The sequence below is a fragment of the Gymnogyps californianus genome, unplaced genomic scaffold (assembly GCF_018139145.2).
Source record: "Gymnogyps californianus isolate 813 unplaced genomic scaffold, ASM1813914v2 HiC_scaffold_59, whole genome shotgun sequence".
In the NCBI taxonomy this organism is placed as follows: Eukaryota; Metazoa; Chordata; class Aves; order Accipitriformes; family Cathartidae; genus Gymnogyps; species Gymnogyps californianus.
Window position 1 is genome coordinate 157,898 of NW_026114452.1, and position 25,622 is coordinate 183,519.

The 25,622-nt window shown below is 51.2% G+C and overlaps 1 long non-coding RNA gene across 1 annotated transcript; it reads left to right on the plus strand.

Annotated features, from left to right (window-relative positions):
* The first annotated feature begins 1,053 nt into the window (after positions 1 to 1,053).
* On the plus strand, positions 1,054 to 8,505 carry LOC127029003 (uncharacterized). Its single transcript, XR_007768107.1, has 3 exons — positions 1,054 to 1,159; positions 2,168 to 2,282; positions 8,139 to 8,505. It is a non-coding gene; the product is annotated as an uncharacterized LOC127029003 (long non-coding RNA).
* The last annotated feature ends 17,117 nt before the right edge of the window (positions 8,506 to 25,622 follow it).

The following is a 25,622-nucleotide window of genomic DNA, read 5'->3' on the forward strand; positions in this document are numbered from 1 at the left end:
CCTGCAGCTGGAGCCGGGCTGTGTCAGGGCAGAGCCACCTCAGCGAGCCCTCCCCAGGAGGGGCCAGAGCAGGTCTGTAGTGTGGGGCTGGGGCTTGCCCCAGGCTTGGCTTCAGGTGGGGTTTGGCCAGGCCAGGCTGAGGTGAGGGGCTGTCGGGGCGGGTGGGGCTGCGCAGGGATTCCCTGCACTGCGCTTGCCTTCCCTGCCCGTCCTCCCTGCCCGTCCCTGCCTTGCCCTGTGAGGCTTTGCCCCGGGGCGGTCCCTGTGTTGTCCAAAATCAGGATTCTTTCACCGGTGTGCAAAAAGCCGATTAACACACAGAGTCGAGATATTTGTTTATTTCATGTCTGCGCAGAGTGGGTGCTAGCGGTAACTCCACAAAGCTAGCACACCTGGTTAACACAGGGTAAAGCATTTTATACCTTTCGAGCACAGTTATCAGTATTTTCACAGTTTCGCTTAGTTACTCTCGTTCCTCTTGGTTCTCGCAAGTCTCATCTCCACTTAAAGTCGCAGCGTCCTGCTTTTTTACTGCGCATGTTCTGTGAGGAAGGGCTTCTGTTGGTAGGGGCTCTCCTGCCTGAGGGCGGGTTTCTAGGATGTTTAGGATAGTTCACTCAAAGTTCAAGTAGCTCTTTGATTGCCCTGTGCTTATCTTGTATTTCTTTACCACTGACTTATGGTGTCATCGTATTTCTCTTCTCAAGTCACGCTCGTTAACTAAGTAGCATCCTTTGTTTTTGTTTCTCGCATATCTCAACACCTGGGCAGGCTCTGCCTTGGTCGCCGCTTTCTCTCCCCTCTCCCTGCTCCTACCGGAGCTGCAGATGGGCGCTGCCTGGTGGGAAGCCCAGCCGGGCTGCTCTCGCCTCTGGCCGGGGCTGCTGCCGCCCCCCTTCCCCCGGGGCTCCCTCCCCTCCCTCCCCTCCCTCCCTCCCCTCCCCTCCCTCCCTCCCCTCTCCCCGGTGGCGGGCGCACGCGCGGCTTCGGGAAGCTTCGGGCGGTAACGGCCGGCGCGAGAGGAGGGGGGGCGTTGAAGGCAACGGCCGCCGCCGCGGGGCGCTGCGTGTGGAGCTGCCGGCGGGCCGGAGCGGCGCAGCCCTGAGGAGGAGGGCGTTTTCGGGGAGGACGGCCAGGGGAGCGGAGACATTGCCCCGAGGTATTGGCGAGGGGAGAAAGCCGCTTTCCTCCGGGAAGCAGGTGGCGGGCAGCCTGCCTAGAGGTCCGGAGCCGGTGCCCGGCCCTGCCGTGAGGAGCCGGTGCTGCAGCAGGCACCGAGTGTGCTCCAGGCTGTGGAACATGGGTGTCACACTGCGTGTTTGAAGCCGGAGGTCCCAGCAGTTCAGAGGCTGAGCACTGGAGTCGGAGGCTGGGGACCTCAGGTGCTGCCTCTTTCCACCTCAACAGAGATCATTAAACACCAGCCCACGCCCCCCCATCGCCCCCCCCCCCCCCATCCCCCCCCCCCGCCTTGGCATTGGGAAGCTAATAGAGTTGGTTATGGTTGTAGTATTGCCACAAGGGGCAGGTAAGAAGGTTCATAAATGCAAGCACGCTCAAAACCTTTCCTTCAGACAGAATTATTTGCGTGGAACAAATGAAGCCTGGCCCAGGCACTGAGCTACAGCTGGGGGGGTGGGGGGGCAGAAAGCGGCCAAGGGCTTTGTGCTCGGGGAGCTCCAGTCGTCCTGTGCTGGACGTGGGGAGAAGGGTCCTGGCTTGGGAAATACGTACGTCTACATATCTATGTATGGGAAATATGAAGTCCGGTCAGGTACATCACCCCTGAGCCAAGCAGGAGCTGCCTGAGCAGGCTTCATGCTGGCGCTGCCCAGCTTTGCGGTGCTTGACTGAAAAGGTGGAGTGCTCTTTTCAGAGCAGTGTTGCAAATGTGCCTTTGCTGGTGGTGTGAGTGCCTGTTGCTCTTCCATCCCTGCTGCTCACGAGGGGAGGAGGGGACTTGCTTTCAGAGAGGCCCCCTGCCCTCATGCTTGTGAAAGTCTTGTCGAGTCTAGTCTAAAGTGCGCTGGCTTGCACATTGCTTTCCCTGCTGAGTACCCACTTGCAGAATTGGCTGCATTCTGGTGTTTGGCAGCCCCAAAATGAGTCTCTCTGCTTTTATTGTTCTTCTGTGTCGCAGTGTAGTAATGCTGCTTGTCTCTTGCAGCATCTTCTGACAAGCTTGAAACTAAGTTGAGGAGACTAGAGCGGACTGGTGACCAAGTCGGCTTCTCTGCGATCCACAGCGGGGACCCGTTCTTAGATGACTTTCAGGCTTGATGGTAAGAGACTCAAGTTGCAAAGAAAGAGTGTTCTGGAGGTGAAAAGTTGAACGGAAGCAAAACGTGGTAGAAACGAGTACCTCGCTTAGTTGGCACCTAGTCCAGATTTCACAAGCTAGTGTAGCAGTAGCTTGTGTTCACGCTTAGTGATGGTGCAGGATGCTTTGACCTGACTGAAAGCCAAGTGTAGCCTGTGCTCCCTTCTCCTAGCTTTTCCTATATAGGCATCCTCCAAGTACCGGTACCTTCACCTTCTGTCTGTCTGTCTGTCTGTCTGACAGGTCTCTTGCACCCAGCCGCACGAAATGGGGCCATTTAGCAGCAGCACCTCGGATTATTGTAGAATAGCCTTTGCTTTGAAATGCATTACTTCTTGCTAGGAAGTGGGAAACGGCCAAGGCCAAAATACCTTCCACTTGACGCATTTTATAAAAATTCATCTTTGTTCTTAGATCAGCCTCTTCTGTCCGAGGCTTACTGCATTCCTGAAGGGCAGTCTCCTTGGTTCCTTCCTCTCTGCCTTCCCAAGGTGAATTCACTTGGTAGGGGGGAGGGATTCCCCTTTCTGCTTGGTACATACAGTGTCCTGTCTGGTGCTTGTGGTAGCATCTTGCATTTGGGAACAGCAAGCGAGGAACATTTGTTCCCTGTGGGGAGGCCAGTAGCAAGGTTTGCAGTTGTTGTGGACCCTCGCAGAGCAATATCGCACCCGAGTCATCCTGAGATAGCTGTCCCGGGTAAACATGCTTTCCCTTTGCTGTACGTGGCGCTCTGTGCTTGAAGCGTAGTCCTACTCGCCGTTATATTTAAATGGGCATGTTTTTGTGAATGCTGTTTCTATCAAAGCACTGATACTTTATAAGTCTGTAAACATTGATATCTGTATGTAGATTTCTATAAAATATATGCAAAGACTTTTCTATTTAGCCCGGAAGGGGGATGTCTCTGTATCAGATACTGCGCAAGAGTCTGACCAGTTCATTGAGTTCCTGGGTGCCCTCCACAACAGAATGAAAGCCAGTTTAGCTGAATGTGATTCCTTTTTCCTCCTGGGGGAGAGAAAGGGAGGGGGAGGAACTTGAGCTGAACATGGCCAGCTTTCCCCAGGAGGAGCTGTCCTGTGTCTTCTCACGTGCCTGCCAGCCCTGTGCTTTCTAGAACTGTTTTACTTGCCCCTAACTGGCCTCAGATGGCTTCGGATGGGAAGACCTAGCCTTTAAACTTAGCCTTCCTTTCTGTTACCTGTCTGAAATGGCTTTAGTGTGCCCCAGGCTTGGCATGCTTGAGCTCTGTAGAAGTGATGGAAGGTAAGGGTTGCTGTCTCCAGCAGCTCCCCTGATGGCCTAGGAGCAAGTGTAGTGCTCTGCAAGCACTTTTGTAGAGCTCTTAACATAAGCAGTGGCCAGTGATGAACTGGGAGAATACTGGAGTGAAAGGAGAAATCTCTGGGGATTCGCAGAATGGGGTAGGGCAGGCGAGTCCTCCCGATGCCATCGGGTCGGATTTCCTGCTCAGAGCAGGTCCAGTCAGATCATGTTGCTCCAGGCTGTGTCCAGTCACGTTTGGGGTATCTCCAAGGATGGAGATTCAGCATCATCCCTAGGCAACTTGTTCCAGTGCTTGGTCGCCCTCGTGGTGAGCAAGTTTCTTTGTCTTGAGTCAGAATCTGCAACTTGTCTGTTGCCCCTTGTCTGTCCAGTGTGCCCCTCAAGAAGAGTCTGGCTTTGTTTCCTCCAGTGAGGGAGAGAAGTAGGAGTGAGAAGTGAGGCAAACAGCCCCCCAAAACACAGACCCACCCCCCCACACCCACCCCCCTGCCCGCGTACCCCCACCCCATGTAGCATCTTCTCTAGCTTTTCCCCTGTCCTTTGCCAGTAGGTTCCCTTCCTGTTGAACAGTGGCTTGCATGTCCCTTAGCCTTCCTTCTGCTTCCGGTAGCCTTCCAGAAGCCCTTCTTGTTGTCCTTCATCTCTTCCTAGTTTGCCTCCAGCTACGCTGTGGCTTTCCAAAATCCGTCCCTGCGTGCTTGCGCAATGTGTCTCTGTTCCTCCCGGGTATCCCATCTCTGCCTGCGCCTTGGGTGTTCTTCCTTTTTTGCATTTGACCTGGGTCAGGAGTTTCCTGTCCATCAGTGCTGGCCTTCTGCTACTTGGGATCAACTCTGTGTTTTGGCACGGACCCTTCTGGTGTCTGGGGAGGTGGAGGCTGTTGTCCTTGAAGTTCAAGCAGTTGCCCCGGGCCCCTTTGCCCTCCCGGCCAGTCTCCCGTTGGCTCCTGCCTAGAAGCTCTTCAGGAAGCGGCAGTCTGCTCTGCTGAAGTCCAGCATTGCGATTGTGCTGTTTTGCTCACTTCCCTCAGGTTTTTAAATTCTACAGCTGAATGGTGGCTGCAGCCAAGCGTGCCCTTGACCTTTGCATCCTTGGTCAGTTTTTTCCTTGTCTGTGGACAAGGAGTCCAGCGGAGGGTAGAGACTGGTGCCCCGTCATTCTGCTTTCCCACGTGGGGTGTGAGACGATGTTGCTCCAAGGCTGCTGTCCCCTGGACACCTCCTCGCTGCCCCCTGCCCGCTGCCTGCAGAGTCTGAGAAGCCCGTGCTGGTGTATGTGGTTGCAGGCCTTCCTCGTTGGATTAGCCAACCTGCTAGCAGAGACTCTCTTGCCCGCTCAGTCAAGGAGGCCCTGTCCCTGGGCCAGCAGTCCTTGTTCCTTGTGTTCCTCAGGGAAGGGTCCTGTGGTCATAGCAGCCAAAGCCCTGACTGTGCCACCAGCCCGATGGTGCTAAACAGCAGGATGTGTTCGCTCCTATTTGAGCCTTCCTGAGGAGAATACTGCCAGGGCCCCGGGCTCTTCCCCCTGGGTGGTGCTTGATGTGATGGGGAGGAGGGCCTGATGAGCCTCATCAGCCTCCCTGGAGCATCGTGGACGTGAGCAGGCAGCGAGCTGCAAGCCACTGGAGACTTCAGGTGAGGTTGGCAAAAGGGTGCCTCTAGCTAGCTGCAAGAGGGGGGCTCTGATAACTGCCAGCCTCCTGGCAGCCTTGCCTCGCCTCACCCTTCTGCCCGTGCTCTACAAAGAGGACCTTGCCTGTGTACAGGCAGGAGCACCCCACCTTCCCCTTTCGGGGTCTGTTGTACAGATGAGCAGTGTATGTTCTAAGCCTATATTCCACATACAGGCAGAAGAGCCCCGTCCTTACTACCCGTGTGCACCAAGTCTTTGCTCTGCAAAGAGAAAATCCTCACCTCCCCAGTTTGTGTGCTTCTATCGGCAGAGTGTGCCTGATGTACAGAGAGACCCCCCGCTTCAGCCCCCAGCCTCCCCAGATTTCACATGGGGGTGGGTGGAAAAGCCCTGCCTCACCTGGCCCGTCTCTGCTCTGTAACCAGCCTACATTCTGCGTCCTGACAGGAAGGTGGTGTGCGGTGCTCTCCATATCTGTTCTCCATACAGCCATTTTATAGTCTGTATGGTGAGAGAAAGGTGTTGCCCCACCTCACCCTTCTGTTGTTTTCTGTTCTCTGTACAGCCAGTGTACCCCGTATAAGCAGACCAAAAAGCCTGCCGTGGTGCTATCTTGGTGCTATGACTCGATGGAAGAGACCTGCTTTGCCTGCATACAGTCTATCTACAGATGAAATATAGTCTATATCCAGAGACAAAAGCCTCACCGTCTCTTTTCTGATAGGCAGAGTATATCCTGGTATACGCTACATACTGAGAAAGCAAGCCTGGCTTTGCCTGTCTGTGTGTAGTCTTGAGGAAGACAGTATGTAGTCTGTATAGGGACAGAAAAGCTTCCCCTTGTGTTGGCGTGTTGTGTGTACGCAGATGGTAGATCCTAGCTGTAGAGGTAGGTGAGGCACTGCTTTTCTATGGATGTGTTTTATATTTAGCCCGTATATTCTCTGTGCAGACAGAAAAGCCTCTTGTCACCTTGCCTGCCTTTATTCCGCGTATGCATAGGCTGTATTCTAAAGAAAAGACTGAAAAGCCTTCCTCTCCTATTGCATATATTCTACAGAGGTAAACCAAATCCTCTCTTCAGCCCTGTGTGTATTTGGTAGCTAGGATCTCTTGCGTGTACAGACAGAAAAGCATGACTGGTCTTCTCTAGTCTTCTATGGGAAGAGGCTATCTTCTCTAAGCAGAGAAGACCTGCCTCATCTCTTTGTATCTACTCTACATACAGATAGTACATATTCTCTATAATGGCAATACGTGAGCTCTGTACAGACAGAAAAACCATGCCTTGCCTCTCTTTCTGTGTAAGCCTGCGTGTAAAGTATGTGTATCCATGTGCATGTGTTCCAAGTCAGGACAGCATACGCACCATACCCAGAGAGAAATGCCCTTTCTCCCTTGGCCTTGACAATGACTGTGTTCCACGTAGAGACGGTACCTATTCAACATAAAGACATCGACATTCATATTCAGCATAAAGACGTAAAGCGTAACTTCCCCTCACCTGTCTGTCCGTTTTGTGTAGTACATGTGCAATTGACAAATTGTATGTCTATTCTGTATGTGCTATGTATGTGTTCTGTGTAGCGAGTGCATCTACGGAGAGAAAACGGTGGTTGTGCATCCTGTGCCCGTATACTTTTTTATGCGTAGATAATGTATCTTCTGACTACAGAGAGAAAAAAACCCTCAGCGAGATGAGATCAGCTGAGGCTTCTCTTCGTGGCGATAGATTCTATAGCGTCTGTGGATGTTCTGTATAGACGGTGCGTGGGGGTGTGTGTATCTATATTCTCGAAAGACATATCTTGACATGTATCTCTATATGTCTATCCGTATCTATTCTGCTTATACTTGCTGCATGTTTTCTGTATATATTATATGCCTAGAAAGATATCTAGATGGTGTCCTAGCTGTCTATATTTTATATCCGGACAGAAATTGCCTCCCTCGGGCAATGCAGGACTTGTTCTGTCGGTAGAATATACACAACGTACAGATAATATAAATGAAATGAAGAAAGCTTCAGCTAAGCAAGGTGAGGCTTTTTTGTTTCCATGTAAAGTACATACTCTCTTGTTGATGCCCTGTTCACAGCTGCAGAAACCTCAGCCAGACTCTTTGGAGTGTAGACAGTAAACGTACTGTCGAGTTCTATTCAACATACAGATGGAAAGCGGGGACATAGTCGAAACCCTTTTGTCTGTCCTCCACGTCTCTGCTGTGTGTCTTCTAGCTTCAGCCTGGGGAGCTCAGCTGAGTCTTCTGTGCTGCCACAGATGTGGACTTTGTGCTGCTTTTGTATCTCTTGGGTAGCGGGTGAACAGCGAGGGCGAGGTGAGAGTGACCAGAGGAGCAGAGGAGTGGCTCCCGGGTGAAACGGGAGCTCTCCAGGTGGTCATTTGAAGGGACTGAGGGGAATGTTTTGGGGGCCACCTCGTATCTCAGCCAGAAAGGGCCTCTGTGAGTTGCAGGTTTCTTCAATGGCAGAGAAATGGGTTGTGCCCCTGCGCAGGTGCCACCTGTGAAGGATGAAAGCTCTCCAGGAAGCATTAAGAGGAGTTGACTGCAGAGCTGACTAATCCCTGTGCAATAAATAGCAGGGGTCTGGGAAGAGGTGGAGCATTTGTGTCCCCATGAGGTGTACTCTGGCTACACGCAGGCAGCATTTCTGTTGTGGGAATGTGCAGCGTGGTTGTTTGGCACAGGAAGACGAGGGAGAAATGAGGGATTTCCCAGGAAGCCCTAGGAGATGATGAAATGGGATGCATTCAAGGACTTTCACAGGACTTGCTAGGAATGAGTGTCTCTAGGAGATTGACGGGAATGTTGTACGGTTGTTGGCTAGGAATTTGCGAACGGCAATAAAACTAACTATTCCGCTGCTGTTTTCTAGGATTGCCCACAATCTAGGATTGCCCATGTTTTGAAGCGTGTGAGGAGCGCATCACCGTACGGCCTTGGAGGAGTGCTTCGCTGCCTGGTTCTTTTGGAGCACTTCATCGTTTGGCTTTTCCAGAGTGTTTCATTGTGTGGCTTTTCTTTGGAGTGCCAAAATGCCCGGTGTAGCGAACTGGGAGTGTAGCGGAGTGCATCACCGCGTCGCCCTGGAGGAGTGCATCAGCATTTGGTATTTTGGGAGCTGTTTGCTGTTTGTTTTTTGGGAGCTCTCCATCCCAGCCCTTTTTTGGAGCCTTCTGGGCCTCGGTTGTTTGGAACTCTCTACCCCAGGATTTTTGGGAGCACTCCAGCCTGGAGATTTTTTAGATCTCTCCACCGTGGTTTTTTTTTCGGAGCACTTCACTGTTTGGATATTTTGGAGCTCTCCAGCGCGGGGTTTTTTGGGAGCTCTCCACCGTGGGGCTTTTTGGGAGCTCTCCACCCCGGGGCTCTTTGGAGCACTTCACCATTTTGATTTTGAGAGCCCTTTCAGGTTTGGTTTTTTTGTCTGGAATTCTACAACATCTGGCGTTTTTGGAGTGCTTCACTGCACCGCCCTGCTGGAGTGCTTCACCGCCACCCGGCCGGAGTGCTTCACCGCGTGGCCCTGGAGGAGTGCATCAGCATTTAGCTTTGTGGGAGCCGTTCACCATTTGGTTTTTTGGAGCTCTCGACCGCGGGGCTTTTTTGGAGCCTTCCATCGCCTGGGTTTTTTGGAGCACTGTACCCTGGAGCTGTTTGGGAGCGCTCCACGCCTATGCTTTTTCGGACCTCTCCACCCTGGGGCTTTTTCAAAGCGTTTGACCAGTTGGGTATTTTGAGAGCTTCACCCCGGTGCTTTTTTGGAGGTCTCCAGCCCAGAGATTTTTAGGGCTGCTTCCCCCTGGGGGGTTTTGTCAGCTCTCCACCTGGGTGCTTTTTTGGAGGTCTGCAGCCTGGGGCTTTTTGGAGAGCTTCACCATATTATTTTTTTGAGGGAGACCTTGGAGGCCTTGCGGCCTTGGAGGACTGCATGACTGCATGTCCCTTGAGGAGCGGATCAGCATCTGGCTTTTTGGGAGCCGTCACTGTTTGTTTTTTGGGAGCTCTTCACCCCAGGACATTTTTGGAGCATTCTCTCAAGTGAGCTTTTGGGGAGGTGTCTACCCTCGGGCTTTTGGGGGGCTGTCCACCCCGGGGCTTTTTGGGAGCTCTCCACCCAAGGGCTTTTTGGAGCGCTTCACCATTTTGATTTTTGAGAGCCCTCTAAGATTTGATTTTCTTATCTGGAATTCTACAATGCCTGGCACTTTTGGAGTGCTTAACCGCCTGGCCCCGGAGGAGTTCTTCACCATCCTACTCCAGAGGAGTCCTTCATCGCGCCGCCCTGGAGGAGTGCATCAACTACCTACCTTGGAGGAGTGCATCACCTGGCAGAGCTCGCGGATTTGCTTTGTTTTTTTTTTTTTTTTTTTTTTTAGGAGCCCTTGCAGGATTGTTTTTTCCCTGGAATTCTACCACAGCTGGAATGTTTGGATTGTTCACTGCGTGTCCTCGGAGGAATGCTTCCTCACGCTGCCCAGGAGAGTGCGTCACTGCGCGAGCTTGGAGGTGTGCTCCACCGCACAGCCTTGGAGGAGTCCTTCTCCGCTCAGCCTTTGAGGAGTGCATCAACTACCCACCTTGGAGGAGTGCATCACCTGGCAGAGCTCGCGGATTACATCAGGGTTTGTTTTTTTGGGAGCTGTTCACCACTTTTTTCTTTTTGTACCTCTCCGGCATGGGTTTTTTTGGGAGCAGTCCCCTGTGGGACACTTTTGGAGCTCTCCACAGTGGTGCTTTTTGGAAGCTGTCCGCCCTGGGGCTTTTTAAGGGCTCACCATCTTAGGGCTTTTTGAAGCGCTTCACCATTTTTTTTTTGGTGAGCGCTGAGAGGATCGATTTCTTTCTGGAAGTCTACAACACTGGATTTTTTGGATTACTTCAGCGCGGTGCCCCCGAGGAGTACTTCACCACGTTGCCCCGGAGGAGTGCTTCACTGCACAGCCTTGGAGGAGTCCTTCTCCGCTCAGCCTTTGAGGAGTGCATCAACTACCTACCTTGGAGGAGTGCATCACCTGGCAGAGCTCGTGGAGTACATCCGGGTTTTTTTTTTTGGCAGGTGTTCAGCACTGTTTTTTTTCGTACCTCTCCAGCATGGGTTTTTTTGGGAGCTGTGCACCCCGGGAATCTTTTGGAGCTCTCCACAGTGGTGCTTTCTGGAAGCTCTCCACCCTGTGGCTTTTTAAGAGCTCTCCACCTTCGGGCTTTTTGAGAGCTCTCCCCATTTTCCTTTTTTGGAGCCCTTGCGGGATTGTTTTTTTCCTGGAATTCTACCGCCGCTGGAATGTTTGGATTACTCACTGCGCGTCCTGGGAGGAGTGCTTCCTTACGCTGCCCCGGAGGAGTGCTTCAGCGCACAGCCTTGGAGGAGTCCTTCTCCGCTCAGCCTTTGAGGAGTGCATCAACTACCCACCTTGGAGGAGTGCATCACCTGGCAGAGCTCGTGGAGTACATCAGGGTTTGGTTTTTTGGGAGCTGTTCACCACTTTTTTCTTTTTCGTACCTCTTCACCTGAGAGCTTTTTGAGAGCTCTCCACCTTAGGGCTTTTTGAAGCACTTCATCTTTTTTTTTTTTTTTTTTTTTTTTTTTTTGGAGCCCTTGCAGGATTGTTTTTTCCCTGGAATTCTACCACAGCTGGAATGTTTGGATTGTTCCTGCGCGTCTCGGAGGAATGCTTCTCACGCTGCCCAGGAGGAGTGCGTCACTGTGCGAGCTTGGAGGTGTGCTCACCGCACAGCCTTGGAGGAGTCCTTCTCCGCTCAGCCTTTGAGGAGTGCATCAACTACCCACCTTGGAGGAGTGCATCACCTGGCAGAGCTCGTGGAGTACATCCGGGTTTTTTTTTTTGGCAGGTGTTCAGCACTGTTTTTTCGTACCTCTCCAGCATGGGTTTTTTTGGGAGCTGTGCACCCCGGGAATCTTTTGGAGCTCTCCACACTGGTGCTTTCTGGAAGCTCTCCACCCTGTGGCTTTTTAAGAGCTCTCCACCTTGGGCTTTTGAGAGCTCTCCCCATTTTCCTTTTTTGGAGCCCTTGCGGGATTGTTTTTTTCCTGGAATTCTACCGCCGCTGGAATGTTTGGATTACTCACTGCGCATCCTGGAGGAGTGCTTCCTTACGCTGCCCCGGAGGAGTGCTTCAGCGCACAGCCTTGGAGGAGTCCTTCTCCGCTCAGCCTTTGAGGAGTGCATCAACTACCCACCTTGGAGGAGTTCATCACCTCGCAGAGCTCGTGGATTACATCAGGGCTTGGTTTTTTGGGAGATGTTCACCATTTTTTTATTTCGTACCACTGCAGTGCAGGGCTTTTTGGGAGCACTCCACCCCTGGACATTTTTAGAGCTCTCCACACTGATGCTTTTTGGAAGCTCTCCGCCCTGCGGCTTTTTAAGGGCTCTCCACCTTAGGGCCTTTTGAAGAGCTTCACCATTTTTTTTTTTGGCAAGCCCTTAAAGGATAGATTTCTTTTTGGAACACCTGGATTTTTTGGATTGCTTCAGCGCGGTGCCCCAGAGGAGTGCTTTCTGATGAAAAGACACTGCTGCAGCTTGAATATTGGACCATTATCTTTACAATGAATTGCCAGGGAACCAACTCCAGGCTGAGAATAAATGATGACTTTATTTCACAAATAGTGTCTCAGTGGTGAATAGAGTGACCTGAACCTTTTGCTGACAACTGACAAGAAAAACATATAATGAATATGTTCTTTATATAAATTCTTTTGAATACTTTTCCTTCATCTGTGCAAGCAGATGAGCTTGCACATCTGTGCAAGTAGAGAGACAGTTCATCTGCACAGCTGAGGCAGGGATTTTTTGGACATGTGCTAGATTTCTGTACGGCATTCGTGACCCCAGAGTTTGTGTAGCTGGTACAGGTTTGAAAAGGGTCTCATTGTAGGTGGATGACAGCTAGCTTGAGAATGGCTGGCAAACACTGCCTTTCATCTTAAACTATGAGCATAAGAAAAAGTCTGTAGGGTTTATACTCCTCCATCTTTTGATTTTCCCTTTTCTTTCTTCTTTACTCTTCACATGGGTCTGTGACCTGTGTTGTCAGTACCCCTTGGGGTTAGGTGTTCGATCTTCTTGGTATTTCGGTTTTCATCTTTTCTTTCCTCTGTTGCTAATTTACCCAGACAGCTACCCACAGCCCCCTGAAATCAGCCTCTCGCATTTCTGTTCCCAGAGCACCCCCCATGCCTTGGCCAAGAGCTTCTGCTCTTTCCTCCCTCCAGCAGTGTGGTGGGTTGACCCTGGCTGGATGCCAGGTGCCCGCCAAAGCCACTCCATCACTCCCCTCCTAAGCTGGACAGGGGAGAGAAAATAGAACGAAAGGCTCATGGCTCGACACAAGGACAGGGAGATCACTCGGCAGTTACCGTCATGGGCGAGACAGACTCGACTTGGGGAGAAAAATTAGTTGAATTTATTACCAGTCAAATCAGAGTAGGATAATGAGAAATAAAACCAAATCGTAAAAAACACCTTCCCCCCACCCCTCCCTTCTTCCCGGGCTCAACTTCACTCCCGATTTTCTCTACTTCCTCCCCCCGAGTGGCGCAGGGGGATGGGGAATGGGGGTTGCAGTCAGTTCACCCCACGTTATTTCTGCCGCTCCTTCCTCCTCAGGGGGAGGACTCCTCACGCTCTTCCCCTGCTCCAGCGTGGGGTCCCTCCCACGGGAGACAGTCCTCCACGAGCTTCTGCAACGTGAGTCCCTCCCACAGGCTACAGTTCTTCATGAACTGCTCCAGCATGGGTCCCTTCCACGGGGTGCAGTCCTTCAGGAACAGACTGCTCCAGCATGGGTCCCCTGCAGGGTCACAAGTCCTGCCAGCAAACCTGCTCCAGCGTGGGCTCCTCTTTCCATGGGTCCACAGGTCCTGCCAGGAGCCTGCTCCAGCATGGGCTTTCCACAGGGTCACAGCCTCCTTCGGGCAGCCCCCTGCTCCGGCGTGGGGTCCTCCACAGGCTGCAGGTGGGTATCTGCTCCACTGTAAACCCTCCGTGGGCTGCAGGGGGACAGCCTGCCTCACCAGGGTCTTCACCACGGGCTGCAGGGGAATCTCTGCTCTGGCACCTGGAGCACCTCCTCCCCCTCCTTCTTCACTGACCTTGGTGTCTGCAGAGTTGTTTCTCTCACATATTCTCACCCCTCTCTCCGGCTGCAATTGCTACTGCGCAGGAACTTCTTCCCCTTCTTAAATGTGTTATCTCAGAGGCGCTACCGCTGTCGCTGATGGGCTCGGCCTTGGCCAGCGGGGGGTCTGTCTTGGAGCCGGCTGGCATTGGCTTTATCGGACATAGGGGAAGCTGCTAGCAGCTTCTCGCAGAAGCCACCCCTATAGCCCCCCCAAAACCTTGCCACACAAACCCAATACAAGCAGGAGGGTTCACTTCATTCCTGGTAGTCCCAAAAAAGGGCAGGCTGCTTTGCCCACCTGTTTCATCCAACTTACCATAACACACCTCTTTTAACTGCTCTGTCCCCTTCTAGAAGAGCTGCGCTCGCTCTCTCGCTCTCTCTCTCTCTCTCTCTCTCTCTCTCTCGGTTCACAGCAAAAGCCAAGAGATACCATACCTGTATCTCTCGCTCTGCTCTTCACAGTTATGGACTGTGAAGTTATTGCCCTATTCTGTGAGCACAGAAATAATATAGCTCTTTATCAGCCACCTCAGATCAAGCTAAACCTTTGTCCTCTCCCTTCTGGCCTCCTCCCAGTGAATTTACGGATTCACTGCATCTTTCTCCAAGACAGAGCCAAAACGGTCTCTCCATCAGGACTGAACTCCTAAGGACAAGGATTCCTGGCCAGATGTCGGCTGGCAAAAGCTTGTGGAGTTGTAGGCTGGAGGAGACAGAGTTGTAGTAGTTCACGCTCCTGAGACTAAGTACTTTTCTGAAGTCCCTTCAAATTAGGCATTTACAAAGGCTAAGAGGAAAGCTCTGTTGTAGCCCTCAGCCTCACCTGTATCTTGTAAACATGCTTACTAACAGTGGAAACTAAAAGGCCGCGATCCTGAAGAACTAATGGAGAAGATGTTAACCTGTTCTGGAACAAGGTCTTTGGTTTGTTTTAAGAAAGAATGCCAAGCGCTTTCTGCAATGAGAAACCCAGGGAAGCCCAAGAGAAGCGAAATCCACTGTGTCTGAAATGTGTTGCATGTTCTTGCGTGTGAACTGTCAGCATGACACCATGCTGTCATGTGACACCGTGCCAAGGAGGTACGAAGGGAGGAAGAGGCTGTTACCTGCTGGTCTCTGTCCAAGGCACCTGCTGTGAGACCTGCTGCCCCAGATGAAACGTAAGAGTATTTGGTATACTGGCTTTCTCCTGTTCTCCTCGCAAGGCATCGCACCTTTGCCTTGAAGAAGTGTCTTGCAGACATGGGGGACAGGCTCCCTGCACCCCCCGTTCAGGAGAGGCTATGAAGATCTGAGGAATTTTTATTAGTTTTCTTGTCTTAGTTTTCTTGTCTTTGTCATTATTCAATAAGAGTTGCACTGACACGATGTGCTCACTCCTGCATGCAATACTGAGTTCCGTACCACCTCCCTTATGTCTTCTGCCAGCTTGCATTACAACAGAGTCACAGCGCACACTGGTGTATTTGCTCCAAACGGCACCCTCTCCCAGTTGGGAAGGGTTCTTCTGAAAATCTAATATGAAATGGTTAAGGCACCTCTCGGGATTTATTTTCAAGTCACTTGTGCTTCTGAATTGGTCTGAAAATGTTGGGGACCACGTGGGGTCCCCCAGGAGAGCAACAGGGGTCAGTTCAGGATAAGCCCAGCCTCAGGGTGCTACCCACAAGTCCTCCAAAAAAGAACCTCTTGTGTCACGAGACCATTTCTGGCCAACTTTCAGAGAGGTTTTCGTGTCTGCCAGGTAGGCAGGCCAGATTTAATTACTGTGGAAAGTAAAGAGCTCAGAAACGCGTGACTTAAGTGATTCTGGAATTCACGCTAGGCGGGATTCAATCCAGCCTTTTAAATGCACAGAATGTCTACCTGCCCTTGGCACCTGCCACATCTGCAGTCCGTTCCACAGCTCAACTGCATGAGGTGTGAAGAACCACGTCCCTTTGTTTCTTTTCTATCTGCCAACTGATCATTTCCTTTAAAGCTCACTGTTCCTTGCATTATGAGGTGCAAACTCTAATTCCTTCTTCTCCTCGTCTTCACTCATGATACCATAGATCTGTTTCAAACTGCCTCTGAATTCTCCTTCCGTAACACCTCAACTGCCTTTCCTTTGCTTCATTTCAAGCCCATTCCTCCTTGTCCTGAACACGGTGCACGGGGAGAAGTCAATTCCCTTTTTCTTTGCAGCATCCTTTTAGATATTTAAAGGCCCTTACACAGCTCTCTCCTGCCTTCTCTTCCTGACCTTAACAAACAACTCCATTCACCTTATGATTAATCCTTCCTCAGAGACCATGTTTTGCAAAACCCTGATTCTTCTTAGTCGTAGTCTCCAGATGCCGTGTATCTTTCCTGAACGGTGATCCTCAGAAACGGACACTGTGTCAGCGGAGAAATAACAGGAGACGCCAGCATGACTCTGGGAGTGGTTTTCCATCAGCCGTCAGTAATTTGATCGAGACTAACCTCCATTAGCCTGCTTACAGGAACATCAGGTGAGAGGGCGTGGAGGCTTTCTGGAGTCCACATCCAGGTACCTGCCCTTGACAAGGTGTTACGCCGTCAGAGAAGGGAACTGATTTGTTGCTCCTTTCACACAGTCCCCTCTTTGTTGTCATTTTTTGTTGTGATTGCCTGAATACACGTGAACTGTTGGATAATTTCTTTCTTTGAGTATTTTTGTGGGTGGGAATGGAAATTTAACTCACTGCTGAAAATAAAGTGATTTCATGTGTAAATGAAATTAATGAATTTTCAATTGGATGTAGTTTTTCTTTGCTCCTCCTCCCTCTTTTTATCAATTCTTCACCATCCTGCTGTGACAAACCATATTGCTCTGGGGACACGGTTGAACCGCATGGGGCCAGTGGGGCTGGTGCACGTTCTTGGACCACAGACACACTTTCCTTTTCAGAAACCAGCCTGATTGCATTCAGCACGAGCATTTGTTTTCATGATTCCTGCAGCTTTTGTTGTGCCTGTCCTCGTCTGTGTTTAGCGAGGGCCACAGTTACCAAACGGGGGTCCCTCTCCCTTGGTGGTGGTCAGGCAAGAAACAAATGCCTGACCTCAGAGACGGTCATTCGTACGTCAGATGACCTCACAGTTGAGTGCCCGGCCTCACTGCTGTCCTCAGAAGGCACCTCCAGCAGTCGGGAGGAGGGGAGAGAGGTGGCTGGTGCATTTCCTGTCTTCCCGCTGGGATGCTGATGCCCTAAACCCCTCTGCCACGGAGCCAGACCTGCATCTCTCTCTCAGGCGGCTGCAAGTTTTAACCAGCCCCACCCAGCTCTTCCAGGTACAATAGCCTCGGGTTTAGCGAGATTCAGCACAAGTTACCGTTGTGCCCTCAAAAGAAGAGAACACCCATGGTTTCCACTTTGTTGTACGTCCTTTCCCAGGTTGGCAGAAGCCCTCCTGGCCACACTTCCCTACCAACCCGTGCCTGTTGTAACTACTAGCCAAACTGCCATAAAGTTACCCCGTTAAATTCAGCCCTGAGGAAAGGCCGTGCTCTTTGTGGCAACCCCTCGGACAGCTGGGGTTTGCTCCCGGGTTTTCCTCTGGGCTGTTCTACACTCGGCACTGCCAAAGGACACGTCTGTGGGGTGAAAGATCAAAAGCTGGGAAATACCAGAATGCGGAAACTTTACAGAGGTGTTTCTGGAGGAACTGAAGATCCAGTTCTGCAAGAAGCTGAAGCAAACCCTGCACGTCAGGGGGAGGGTTTTAAGTAGTATTTAAGTAGGTGAGGGGCTGTCGGGGCTGGGTGGGGCTGCGCAGGGATTCCCTGCACTGGGCTTGCCTTCCCTGCCCGTCCCATCCCTGCCTTGCCCTGCCCTGTCAGGCTTTGCCCCCGGGGCCGGTCCCTGGGGCAGGCTCTGCCTTGGTCGCCGCTTTCTCTCCCCTCTCCCTGCTCCTACCGGAGCTGCAGATGGGCGCTACCTGGTAGGAAGCCCAGCCGGGCTGCTCTCGCCTCTGGCCGGGGCTGCTGCCGCCCCCCTTCCCCCGGGGCTCCGTGCCCTCCCCTGCCCTCCCCATCTTGAAGCTTCCACTTTCCTTCTTCAGTTTCACTGATCCCCATTTTAACCATCTTGTCTTTTTCTTGTACTGTGAAACTGAGGATGGGCTGTATCTTCCCATGTAGTGGGTAGCGGTCATACTTGGGTTTCCCGCTTTCATGAAACAAACATCTACACGAAAATGCATCTATCCCAAAATCCTCCCAACACTTATAGCACGGAAATTCTTCGTTATTCTCCCCACAATTTATACAATCCTCTCTGCTATTTTTAATTTGTATCAGCATTAAGGCTGCCCTCTTTGCTTCTTGATCGGCAAGGTTATTTCCTCTAGCTAGGGGGTTGAGTCCTTTCTGGTGTCCTTTTAAATGTACTACAGCGACACCTGCTGGCCCTCGTAATGCCTGTAAGATTTGAGTTATTAGCTCCTGAGGTATGAGTCCTTTTCCTTGTGAGTTAATCAGACCTCTTTCTTCCCAAATTTTTCCCAATGTATGTACTACACCGAATGCATATTTTGAATCCGTAAATATGGTTCCAACCTTGCCTTTTAAGATCTGTAAAGCCCTCAATACGGCATAAAGTTCACAAGCTTGAGCCGACCAGTTAGGACTTAAGGGTCCAGATTCTATTATATTAAATGATTTTCCATCAATAACTGCAAAACCCGACTTCCTTTTCCCTTCAACTACCCGGGATGACCCATCCACAAAAAGCTTTTCTCCTTCTTCAAGTTCTTCCTCCTCTAAATCTGGTCTAATTTTCGTTTGCTCCTCGATATTACGGAGACAATCATGGCTGATTTTATCACTTGGTTCCCCATATAGAAATTGTGCCGGGTTTTGTAGATTTGTTACCTCCAACTCCAATTTAGGGGAAGAGATCAGAATGCCCTCATATTTTAGGAGTCGGGCGTCTGTTATCCACTTATCAGCCTTTTGTTGTAATATTCCTCGGATGTTGTGAGGAGATAGCACTCTCAATTCTCCCCCGAAAGTAATTTTATGTGTTTCTTCCACTAAAAGGGCCGCGGCTACTATTGCCTGTAGGCAGGTAGGCCATCCCCTACTTACGGGGTCCAGGAGTTTAGATAAAAATCCCACAGGCTTCTTTTTACCTGCCCAATCTTGAGATAATACCCCGAATGCTGTTCCCTCATCAACATTAAGAAACAAGAAAAAAGGTTTCTTCACATCTGGTAGGCTGAGCACTGGGGCATTTACCAGGTCAGCCTTTAAAACCTCTAGCTGCTTGTCGTCACTCTCCGTCCATTTTAGCAACCCATCTTTAGTCAGTTTGGCATAAAGGAATTTTACTTTCTTGCTGTAGTTCTCAATCCATTGTCTACAATATCCAAAGAGGCCTAATAATTGCCTGATTTGCCTTTTAGTTTTCGGGGCTTGTAGTGACAAGATAGCATTTACCCTTTCAGGATCTAATCTTTTAGTTCCTCTAGTTAATCGATGTCCTAAATACTTTACCTCCTCTTCGACAAATTGTAACTTTGATTTTGATACCTTAAGTCCTTGTAAACTCAGGAAATTCAGTAACTTAATACTCTCTTCCCTCACCTTCTCTTCACTTTTTCCAGCTAATAGCAGATCATCTACATACTGGACCATCGTGACCCCTTTTCCCACTTCATATTCCTTCAAAATCTGTTCCAGAGCTTGCCCAAATAAGTTCGGGGACTCAGTGAATCCTTGGGGCAGTACTGTCCATCTTAACTGTTGTTTTCTGTGGGTGTCCGGGTCTTCCCATTCAAATGCGAAATAATCCCGACTGTCCTCATGAAGAGGGCAGGCCCAAAAGGCATCCTTTAGGTCTATTACACTATACCATTGATTATCCGGTCCTAATTGACTTAGGAGAGTATGTGGGTTTGCTACCACCGGAAAGCGAGCTACTGTCCTTTTGTTAATTTCTCGTAGGTCATGTACTAACCTATATTTGCCATCTGATTTCTTAACTGGCAAGACAGGAGTATTAAAGGGGGACATACAAGGTTCTAATAATCCCTTTTCTATTAGTCTTTGAATTTTGGGTTTTAGACCTATCCTCCCTTCTCTGGAGATGGGGTATTGCTTTATTCTAATCGGTATATCCGGATCCTTAATTGTTACCGAAAAGGGCTCAATGTTCAATCTGCCTATGGTTTCCGGAGTATACCAGACTTCAGGATTAATCTTTTGTTCATCCTCCACTCGCAGGGGACATAACTTAATTTTTATTTCTTCATTCTCAATTTCTAAACCAATTCCTAGTTCAGTCATTAAGTCCCGTCCCAACAGGTTATAATCTGCTTCTGGCATGAGTAATAGGGACCCCACCCCAATTTTTGTTTGTGTTTCAAAAATCACATCTTTTATTACGGGTACTCTAAAGGGCTCCCCCTTTGCCCCGATGACTTGTACTGTCGTGGGGGATATTTTGCATCCGTGGGGCAATTTCTGGACAGTGGATCTCTCTGCCCCTGAGTCCGCTAGGAACTCGATTTCTTGCTGCTGGGGACCTATCTTTAGCTTTATCAAGGGCTCTGTTTTCTCCCGGGTCCCCAGCAAACAGAGCCCCTGACACCCCTAGTCTTCCTTGAACATTTTTTCATCCGTAATCCTCTTCCTACAATCCTTCTTAATATGCCCTTTCCCTCCACAATAAAAGCAAATTACAACCCCTCGATCTTTTTCCCGTGGGGGATTCCGGGCTTCCCTTCTCACTCTACGATCCTCTGCTCTTTTTCCAGAAGATGGCGTCCGCTGTCCTTCCCTGACCGCGGCTACCAACATTCTAGCCTGTTTCTTATGGGTCTCCTCCTCTCTCCGAACGTACACTTTCTGAGCCTCTCTCAGTAACTCATCTAAGCCCTTATCTTGCCAATCCTCCATCTTTTCCAACTTCTTTCTAATATCCGTCCAGGATTTGGCCACAAACTGTGTTTTCAACAGAGCTTGCCCCACCGGTGTTCCAGGATCTAATCCTGAATATAATTGAAGATTCTTTCTTAACCTTTCCAGCCACTCCGTGGGAGTCTCGTCTTTCTTTTGGTGTTCACTAAAAGCTTTGTTAATATTCTGTCCCCTGGGGACAGATTCCCTTATCCCTTGGACTATAATAGTCCTTAAATCCTGCATATGGCCCCTGCCTGCTTCGTTTTGGTTATTCCAATTAGGTTTCTGCAGGGGCCACTTGGTGTCTGCTACAGGACCTTGCTGATGCTGTTGGTCCCAAATACGCATCCCCGCTCGCCTAATCATTTCCCTTTCTTCTGCTGTAAAGAGGATAGCCAAAATGGCTTGCAATTCCTCCCATGTATAGATATTAGGTCCCAGGAACGATCTACTCGTTCCGAGACTCCAAGGGGGTCTTCCAACAAGTTTCCCATTTCCTTCCTAAATTCCCTAACGTCCCCAGAGTTGAGGGGGATGGAAACATACCCCATACCAGGTTGTGCTCCTCCCATTGCAACCTCCCTAAGGGGGTACAGATTACTCCTGTCCTCCCTCATCCTAGCCCGACTCCGAGTAACTCGCCGAGTCTCGGGAGAGCTGTCGGGAGAGTTAGAGTCAGGGAGGTTGGGTGCCGTTGGGACAGGTGGAGGTGCAGGCGGGACATAAGGGGGGGATGAGGCAGGAGCCTCATCCTCCTCTCGGGGCTTTCTTTTATTCCCTTGTTTTTCTTCTCGTAAGGGGTATAGGTTGACCCTGGTTTCTGACTCTATCCATAGATGTGCATATTCACTCTCCTCCAGGCTAAAGGGTTCCTTCGAGTTCACATATATGTTTAAAGCTTGGCACACCCAATCTTCAAAAGACCCAAAAACTGGCCAATATAGGTGGTCTCCTCTAATTTGTTTCCCACCCCAAACTTCTATACAATAATGTATCATTTTAACTTTATTTTTACCCTTCCTAGAGGGGTAATCATCCCAATGTTTAATCATCAACCCCAACGGGCTATCTGGCGGTATCTGGGGTAACCTAACGTTAGGCATTACCCCACCCATGGGACCAGAAGACTTGCTCTTCTTCTGTCCCATCTTCCGGAGTGCCCTCACACACACACAATTGTTCCCCCTCCTCGTGGCCCAGTCCCTCGCGGGAAATGGGAAACGCACTACTAAGGGGTCCGCACTCACTTCATCCTTGAGTGGACGTCTCACACAGACGCACTCCGGGATACCCAACCCCAACCGAACGGATCACCGGCCTATACTTACTCACTCCTGAGTCTTCGTTCGGATCTTCGTGCACAAAGTTTACGGGGTTGCCGGCGTTTATTTGCTTTACTGCTGAATTTCGGTTCGTCGGTAGAGGCTTTGGATGGAAGAACCTCAACAGGGGCCGCTTCTTCAGCGGGGCGCCTCCCCCGTAGGGTTTTTCCCGCCAAATTGCTTCCATCCGAGTCACGGCACCAAATTGTTTTAAGTTTGTGGTCCAATAATTGAAATGGAACCAGTCCGATTATTTAAATCAATTTATTTGAGCAAGCAGCAGTAAGCAAAACAGCGCTGGGCAGCCGGGGAGTTTCCACTCTACCAACGGCGCGCGCAAAATGGAGAAGGGTTCCCTTACTTATACAGTCTCTAGTCCCTGCTTCTGTGTTGGCTGGTATCGTTTGCGTTGTGTGTGCGCCTGCGCCGGCAGTTGCTAGGTGGTCGTAATCTGCCTCCTGGGGGTTGCTGGGATGAAGGCCGAAGTCTTCCTCAGCTGCCTTCTAGGTGACTTAGGTCCCGCTCATGTTCTTGTGAAATCGCCTTTTCTTTTATCCGTTACTCAGTTGTTTCTTCTACCGAATATTTGGCTGTCCCTACCCCCACATGGCTTTAGATAACTAAGGAATGTTTCAATACTTGCAAGCGGACCCCCACATGTCTTTGGATAACTAAGGAATGTTTCAACACTTGCAAGCGATTTTCCCACAATGTTTGTGGGTATACATCAGCGAAAAAAAAAAAAAAACAAAAAAACTTTCCACATGTCTTATACAAGCAAGATTTGATTAACAAACTCAGGGTTTTACTTATCACAGAGTCAACATGAACGTTGTTGATACTGATGTGGGAGAGCGTCACAGGGCTTGGCTGAATCCCCTCTCTCTCTGCAGCGCAGCGAAGGCAATGCTGTCCTCTCTGTGGCTGGCCAGTCAACAGCGAAGAGGTCTTTGTGGACACGGTGCCCTCTGCAATGCCCACACCACGTGTTTTGACCAGCTCATGTGCCCGTCTTGTTGCTGTGAACAGGCTCCTCTCGGGCGGGGGGGGGGAAGCCATGGGGGAACCAAAAGCAGTGTCGCCTGGGCCTCACCACTCCTGTGCCGAGCTGTGTGCGGCCTCAGGCCTCAGGCCTCCCTGCAGCTGGAGCCGGGCTGTGTCAGGGCAGAGCCACCTCAGCGAGCCCTCCCCAGGAGGGGCCAGAGCAGGTCTGTAGTGTGGGGCTGGGGCTTGCCCCAGGCTTGGCTTCAGGTGGGGTTTGGCCAGGGCCAGGGCTGAGGTGAGGGGCTGTCGGGGCTGGGTGGGCTGCGCAGGGATTCCCTGCACTGCGCTTGCCTTCCCTGCCCGTCCCGTCCCTGCCCGTCCCTGCCTTGCCCTGTGAGGCTTTGCCCCCGGGGCCGGTCCCTGTGTTGTCCCAAAAATCAGGATTCTTTCACCCGGTGTGCAAAAAAGCCGATTAACACACAGAGTCGAGATATTTGTTTATTTCATGTCTGCGCAGAGATGGGTGCTAGGCGGTAACTCCACAAAGCTAGCACACCTGGTTAACACAGGGTAAAGCATTTTATACCTTTCGAGCAACAGTTATCAGTATTTTCACAGTTTCGCTTAGTTACTCTCGTTCCTCTTGGTTCTCGCAAGTCTCATCTCCACTTAAAGTCGCAGCGTCCTGCTTTTTTACTGCGCATGTTCTGTGAGGAAGGGGCTTCTGTTGGTAGGGGGCTCTCCCTGCCTGAGGGCGGGTTTTCTAGGATGTTAATTAGGATAGTTCACTCAAAGTTCAAGTAGCTCTTTGATTGCCCCTGTGCTTATCTTGGTATTTCTTTACCCACTGACTTATGGTGTCATCGTATTTCTCTTCTCAAGGTCACGCCTCGTTAACTAAGTAGCATCCTTTGTTTTTGTTTCTCGCATATCTCCAACACCTGGGGCAGGCTCTGCCTTGGTCGCCGCTTTCTCTCCCCTCTCCCTGCTCCTACCGGAGCTGCAGATGGGCGCTGCCTGGTGGGAAGCCCAGCCGGGCTGCTCTCGCCTCTGGCCGGGGCTGCTGCCGCCCCCCTTCCCCCGGGGCTCCCTCCCCTCCCGTCCCTCCTCTCCCTCCCTCCCTCCTCCCCTCCCCTCCCCCCCTGCCCTCCCCTCTCCCGGTGGCGGGCGCACGCGCGGCTTCGGGAAGCTTCGGGCGGTAACGGCCGGCGCGAGAGGAGGGGGGCGTTGAAGGCAACGGCCGCCGCCGCGGGGCGCTGCGTGTGGAGCTGCCGGCGGGCCGGAGCGGCGCAGCCCTGAGGAGGAGGGCGTTTTCGGGGAGGACGGCCAGGGGAGCGGAGACATTGCCCCGAGGTATTGGCGAGGGGAGAAAGCCGCTTTCCTCCGGGAAGCAGGTGGCGGGCAGCCTGCCTAGAGGTCCGGAGCCGGTGCCCGGCCCTGCCGTGAGGAGCCGGTGCTGCAGCAGGCACCGAGTGTGCTCCAGGCTGTGGAACATGGGTGTCACACTGCGTGTTTGAAGCCGGAGGTCCCAGCAGTTCAGAGGCTGAGCACTGGAGTCGGAGGCTGGGGACCTCAGGTGCTGCCTCTTTCCACCTCAACAGAGATCATTAAACACCAGCCCCACGCCCCCCCATCGCCCCCCCCCCCCCCCCCCCCCCCCCCCCGCCTTGGCATTGGGAAGCTAATAGAGTTGGTTATGGTTGTAGTATTGCCACAAGGGGCAGGTAAGAAGGTTCATAAATGCAAGCACGCTCAAAACCTTTCCTTCAGACAGAATTATTTGCGTGGAACAAATGAAGCCTGGCCCAGGCACTGAGCTACAGCTGGGGGGTGGGGGGGCAGAAAGCGGCCAAGGGCTTTGTGCTCGGGGAGCTCCAGTCGTCCTGTGCTGGACGTGGGGAGAAGGGTCCTGGCTTGGGAAATACGTACGTCTACATATCTATGTATGGGAAATATGAAGTCCGGTCAGGTACATCACCCCTGAGCCAAGCAGGAGCTGCCTGAGCAGGCTTCATGCTGGCACTGCCCAGCTTTGCGGTGCTTGACTGAAAAGGTGGAGTCCTTTTTTCAGAGCAGTGTTGCAAATGTGCCTTTGCTGGTGGTGTGAGTGCCTGTTGCTCTTCCATCCCTGCTGCTCACGAGGGGAGGAGGGGACTTGCTTTCAGAGAGGCTCCCCTGCCCTCATGCTTGTGAAAGTCTTGTCGAGTCTAGTCTAAAGTGCGCTGGCTTGCACATTGCTTTCCCTGCTGAGTACCCACTTGCAGAATTGGCTGCATTCTGGTGTTTGGCAGCCCCAAAATGAGTCTCTCTGCTTTTATTGTTCTTCTATGTCGCAGTGTAGTAATGCTGCTTGTCTCTTGCAGCATCTTCTGACAAGCTTGAAACTAAGTTGAGGAGACTAGAGCGGACTGGTGACCAAGTCGGCTTCTCTGCGATCCACAGCGGGGACCCGTTCTTAGATGACTTTCAGGCTTGATGGTAAGAGACTCAAGTTGCAAAGAAAGAGTGTTCTGGAGGTGAAAAGTTGAACGGAAGCAAAACGTGGTAGAAACGAGTACCTCACTTAGTTGGCACCTAGTCCAGATTTCACAAGCTAGTGTAGCAGTAGCTTGTGTTCACGCTTAGTGATGGTGCAGGATGCTTTGACCTGACTGAAAGCCAAGTGTAGCCTGTGCTCCCTTCTCCTAGCTTTTCCTATATAGGCATCCTCCAAGTACCGGTACCTTCACCTTCTGTCTGTCTGTCTGTCTGACAGGTCTCTGCACCCAGCCGCATGAAATGGGGCCATTTAGCAGCAGCACCTCGGATTATTGTAGAATAGCCTTTGCTTTGAAATGCATTACTTCTTGCTAGGAAGTGGGAAACGGCCAAGGCCAAAATACCTTCCACTTGACGCATTTTATAAAAATTCATCTTTGTTCTTAGATCAGCCTCTTCTGTCCGAGGCTTACTGCATTCCTGAAGGGCAGTCTCCTTGGTTCCTTCCTCTCTG